The following is a 6,283-nucleotide window of genomic DNA, read 5'->3' as shown; positions in this document are numbered from 1 at the left end:
AAGTTTAAAAGAGGATTGTATTGAGGCAAAGTTACAGTCCCAGCTGCATGCTTCTGACCCTCCCATCCATGACTGATTCCTTCACATAGTGTTGACTTTGATTCTGGTGTTTTTATCTAAGAGCTTCAAGGGCTGCCCTTGGCCTTTCCTAGGCAACAGACCACTGTTTTATTCTTGTGAGTAGCTGTTGGTGGAGAGAGGAGGCACCACACAGAATCATAAGTGGAAAAGAAAACAATAACTTTGTTATAACAGATAGTTGCTCTGCAGTTCCTAAAAAACTACACACACACATGCACATATATATGTGTGTGTGTGTGTGTGTGTGTCAGAGATGTAATTACAATAAAAGTTTGTGCTAGAAGATGTCAACATTAGTTTCAAATTATTGGTTCACTTCATTATTATTATTATTATTATTATTATTATTATTATATATTTTTTAAAATTTATTTTTACGCCTACAGCACTTGGTATTTCCGGGTGTCTCCCATCCAAGTACTAACCAGGCCCAACCCTGGTTAGCTTCTGAGATCAGACGAGATCGGACACATTCAGGGTGGCATGGCCATAGACCCAACATATTATTTTCTTGAGAATTATCTTCAGAAATTTTAAGACTGAATGTCAGAGAAGCTATAATTAACTACTTTCAAAGCAAGCAACCTCTCTTCTAGCCACACTCAGCAGAATGTAAACGACATTCTCATGTCTCTTATCTTCTTACCTTTCACATTTAATTTTTCCATTCTCTGCTCTTAGTTGCAAAAGATCTGTATAAAGTACAACCAGGAGCCCCCACGGCTCAGTTATTGAAGACTAGGACATGAGGGAACCCTGGGAAGAGATTAGAGGAAGGAAACTGGAGTGAGAGTATTTAGGCCTCCAGCTTCCTTTCTGTAGGGTCATCTTGGGTTTACTGTGTCCTCCACTAAAGGTCATTGTTTTTCTCAAGGTGGCCTTTTTAGCACAACTCTGTATTTCAGTAAGTGCTTGCTGCCCTTATCCCTTTAGGTCTAGGAATAGTAACAGCTCTTCTATTACTAGCTCAGGGTTTTTGCAACATTCATTGTGCTTACCCTACCACTCATGCTCCAATATAGAGTCCCTTTTTAGATAAACTTTCTTCAAATTATCCTAATTTGAGCATACCATCTGTTTCCTGTTAAGTCACTGACTGTCACAACTACCACCAGTAAAAGCATTCATCCATTCAAGCCTATTAAGTGAGTCAGAGTCGGGGTAGCAGAAAGCATATCAGGATTAGAAGTTTGGGATTCAAATCATGGCTACATGTTTAGTATATTTGTGCCTGAGGTAAGTTCCTTGGGCTCTATGAGTTTTATGTCTCTCACGTGCCAAATAGGGATAATTGTAGAATGAAAGTAGGAGCCAAAGTTATTGTATATAAAAAAGCAATCTGCATGAGATCTGAAAAATAGTACCCCAGTAATGTTAATATTAATAGTGGCTGTATTAGCAGTCCTTATGCGGCATACATCCTTGATTTCAGTAGCTTTATAACATTAAAATACTGTTAATTTGCATTTCACCCTTATAATTCCAATTTGGAGTGTGGGTTGATATTTCTAAGAATAAATGGTTATGCTAACGCCTAATGCCATACAGCAACTGATTATGCACATCTTCTACTACTCAGAAACCCTTTGACATTTTTTTTTTTTCTGAAAGTGTAAATTAATTAACAATCATAGCATGTTTAAATGGCCAATACTGAAAGCTGAAAAAGAAATGCTAGTGTTAAAAGTCTTCTATTGCTGGCTGACTAATTGCCCCAGAAGACAACTGTCACTAGTAGGAAAGCATCTATCTTGTGAAATATTACAAAACCAAGACCTCCTGTTAAAATCTAATTAGTTTAAGTGTTATGGATTTCTAAACTTTGTTCATACAAAAGGTTGAGTTTAAAAAAAAAAGCAGATAATATATTTACAAATCAGAGAACAAAAGTGGTTCAGTGATGCCAATTCTGTGGCTGAGCTCCACACTGTCAGCTGTTTCCAAGAAACTATTACATTTGGAGGGAAGAAGTCCTGCTGGGGAATGGTCTAGAAGGTCTAGAAACAGCTTTAAAATAGCATTTTAAGTTGTCATTTAAATTGCTTCATGAACTGGGACCTATGAAGTCCCAGGTTCCCCACGCCAGCCTGAGTTAGTTCAGTCGGTGAAACTCAGGATGCAGATTCTGATGATGAAGGTGTAGAAACAGAGATGTGGAGGAGGGGAGTAGGGAAGGCGGAGTAGGGAAGAAAGTGGGGTAGGACTGATTTGGAGTTTAAGCATGCTTTCTTTAAATAATTTATGACTTTGAAAGGATGATTTACCCTTTCAACAATTAGTTCGATCTTCTGCTAATAAAGCATAAATTTGTAGCTAACTTTACAGAAGGCACAGAAACCGATTTAAATGGTATTTCTCTGCCTCTCTTTTCTACTGATTTCTGAAAAAATAAGAAAATATTTCTATTAATAACGAATTATGTTATCTCTTCCTTATACCATTTTAATATAACTACAAGTTAGATGTTGTTATCCCAATTTCACAAACATGGAAATAGACTCAGAGAGGTTAATTGACTCACTATAACTGATTTAATTTATTAATCTAAACCTCATATCTAGCAAAATGCTGGAGTTGGGATTTGAACCCAGACAGTTTTGTTCTGTCCATTTTCATTATATACTATGCTGCAGATCTGTAATGATAATCAAATCTTCAGCATACGGTATGCAGAAAAAAATAATTTTCAGAAGTATCTAAGAATTGGTAAAAACATGTCCTAGTTTCTGGCATATCATGCAGAATAAATTTGGAAAATAGGAGAGTATTACATGGCAGAGGTAATTCTCACATGAAAATTACTTTCCCTAACTGCCTTAGTTTCTGAATTATGATAGGAAATGGTTTTAAAAGTTACTGAGCTTTAGAGTGATACTGGTATTTAAATTCTGTCTCAAATTCTACAAGATTTATGATTTTGAACAAGTAATTCCTTAGAGCTACAGTTTCTACCTGGAGCTACCTTATTAGAAAAAGATAAAACCTGTCTTACCATCTAATGTTATTTTATTTTTGTACCTGAAACCTTTTTATTCTTCCCTCAGAAACTCAAAACATTTCTTCAGCAATATCTGCTATATCCCTCACCTCTCCTCCAAACATCCCTCTTCCTTTTTAGGATCTTGACTGTTGTCCTCTTCCACATCTGGACGGAGAGACAAAGTAGGTCTTCTCAGTGCTTTCATAGTTTCTTCTCAGCAATTATGTCACTTCCTCCCTCAGAGTCCTTGGACTTAAACATCATGTCATCATGCTGGATTACTCTGACCTTTTTGTGGTGGTCATCCTCAAGTTACCCTTCTTTCCCTTTTATTTCTTGAAGGCATTAACCCCTGGCTCACTGTCTGTCTCCCCATCACAACTACATTCAAAACCCTTGGTGATTTTAAGATCCATGTAGATAATCTTTTCAAGACCTTGGTCTCTCAGTTTCTTTCTTTCTCCTCCAGTGAACTAGTCTGCATCCTTACAGCAGGCACCTATGCTCATAACCCAAACTTTGATATTGCCAAAATATGCACCCTTCCTTGACAGAGATTTCAAGCATCTCAACTTCTCACCATTCTAGTTCACTGACTCAACTGTGTCAATGTCAATTTTTCACCCTACCTAAGCTTTTAATACTTTGACACCATTGTCCTTTAATTGTTGCTCACACCCTTCACATTCTCACTTTGCTTTTTCCCAACCCTAGAGTCCATGGTCAATTATTGTAATTATACCATAAAATTCATTAGGTCTTTCTTCTTTTTGAATTCTCCTTTGCCAAGCTCCAACATTAGTTAAGTCCATTTGCATTCTTATAGCTTAATGTAATTGTATGGAGAGAGGAGCAAGCACACAAGACAACCATGCAGAATGGTCTTGCATCAAATTCACCACAGCCAGCTCAATCCAGGCTTCAGAGCTGCCGGGCAATCTTATGTCAGTTTTCTCTTCTATCTCCTATGTCATACTCACTATTTCCTCAAACTTTAAATATCCCCTAAGTCATCCTGCTCTTAGCTGATGATATTGTATCCTTGTTCACTGAGAAAATAGGAGCAGTCATAAAATTAATATCTGCACACTTCGATTACTACATCTATCAAAACACTTGTGTCTGTTTCCCCATATTCTATGTTCCCTCCTATTACTTTGCATGAATTATCTGGGCTCCACGCTAATGCCATGTATTACTTCCTACACCCTATAGCCTTCTCAGGCACTTTGCCTCAGTAATGTATATTGTCTCTCTACCATATCATCAGTTTTTCTCTACAAGGAATCACAGCTCTTGTCATACAGACTTGGCATTATTTTTCTCATCTACATCTACGTTTAATATATTACCTTGTAACTATCATCCTATTTCTGTATTCTACCTGTAACAACAATATTCCCCTCCTATTTTTACTCAAACTCCTTCCATCAGACTTTTGTCTCCACCTCCACCAAGAACTAACAACACTGTTCTTACTAAAGACTCCAATGGCCTCAATGTTGCCTACTCCAGTAGTCAAATCTTAATTATCATCTTACTTGACCTATCATGTTTATTTGACACAGTGGATCAACTCTTCTTCAATTATCCTCTCATATATGTTTTCTCTTGGTTCTCTACCTCCCTAGGGGGCTTCTCCCTCCACCATCTCCTTTGATGATTTCTTTCACCTAACCATCTTGTAAATATCAGCTTTTCTCCTCTCTCTCTAGACTCACTCTCTAGGACTTAGGATCTAGGTGATCTCATCTAGTATGATGAATTTTTTTTAATTTTTTTTTTTTTATTTATTTTTTTTTTGGTGGCGTTGGTTAATGAAATCCAGTAATCTCTAAATGGATATCTGTATGCTTCCTTTTTGGGATAGCTTCACTGACCTCGAAATAAATGTATCCAATTGCCTACCCCTGTTGTAAGCTGAATACCTGGTTTCTCATTTTTCTATACCTACTCTTCTCAGTTATCTTATCTCAGTAAATGACAACTTAATTTTTTTCTGTTTCGCACCATAATTCTTGAAGTCATACCTAATTCTTCTCTTTCTGTTACCCCCACATTTAATCTATCACTGGATCATATCAGCTTTGCCTTCTAAGTTTATTTGATACCTGACCAGTTCTTCTAATAATACTCTCATTTTACTCTGTTCTTTGTATGAATTTTAATTCTCTTTCTTTAAAAAAAAAAAAAAAAAAATTGCTCGACACCCTGCAGTCTAGTTTCAATCTCAACGCAAGAATAAGCTTTCTAAAATACAAATCAGTTAATTCCTCTGCACACACCCTTTCAGTGGTTTCTTGTCTTACTTGGGTAAAATCAAATCTCATGTAATTTTCTGTAAGAGTCTGGTCTCACACCACATTCCGACCTTATTTTCTGCAACTCTCTCCATTACTCATTTAATCTATTTACTCTCTCCATTCACTCTATAACTCATCATTTCCTCTAGCTATTGTGGCTACCTTGCTATTTTTGCAAAATGGCAATACTTATTGAGAAAGGTTATTCTCTATATTTACTTGTTAATTTGCATATTATCTGTCTCTCATCCATCTCCACTCCATACCAATTACTAGACTATAAGCTCCATGAGAACAAGATAAAGACTGTGCTATGTTTACTGATGCACCACCAGAACCAAGAACAGTGCCTGTGCCATGGTAGATGCTTTATACTAATATTGGTTCAATGAATAAAAGTGTGAATTAATTAATTCTAAAATTAAATGTGATTTACATGTAATTTTGGTGGTAGACTCCTTTTATTTTTGTATCCTATAAAAGGTAACTAACTACCTCTGGAACTAGAAAAATTGGGAATATCATCTTAACTTATTCTTAGGGCAGGTTGTTCTCACTTCCTCTAGTTCATGTTAATAGTATCATTAGCTAATATATATCTTGGGCTCAATAAAATTTAAGCAGGTGCTTACAAAGTGTATAAGTAATTGCTCTTATGAATTTGTTTAGAGAGAACCTGTGTTATACCCCTGATCCAATTCTGTGCTTTTTTAGGTATCTGACAAGGATATCATTCCATTATTTCTTCATTTTACCCATTCCTTTTCTCTCCGCATAGAACTCTTCTTTTACATTCTTTTATCACCCACTTTCTACAATATCCCAACCAATCTAGAGAAATAATCAGTCTTGTCTTTCAAGTTTCAAAGCCTAAAGTATTAAATGGCTTATCAGAGGGTTTGGGGCTATCTAGTTATTG

At 36.3% G+C, this 6,283-nt stretch overlaps 1 pseudogene; it reads right to left on the bottom strand.

Annotated features, from left to right (window-relative positions):
• Window positions 1–458: 458 nt before the first annotated feature.
• LOC112478226 lies at window positions 459–576 on the bottom strand (annotated as a pseudogene).
• Window positions 577–6,283: the final 5,707 nt, after the last annotated feature.

This window comes from Pteropus alecto, unplaced genomic scaffold (genome assembly GCF_000325575.1).
Source record: "Pteropus alecto unplaced genomic scaffold, ASM32557v1 scaffold42, whole genome shotgun sequence".
NCBI lineage: Eukaryota > Metazoa > Chordata > Mammalia > Chiroptera > Pteropodidae > Pteropus > Pteropus alecto.
Note: the sequence above shows the minus strand (reverse complement) of the source record. Positions and strands in the feature narration are given on the sequence as shown.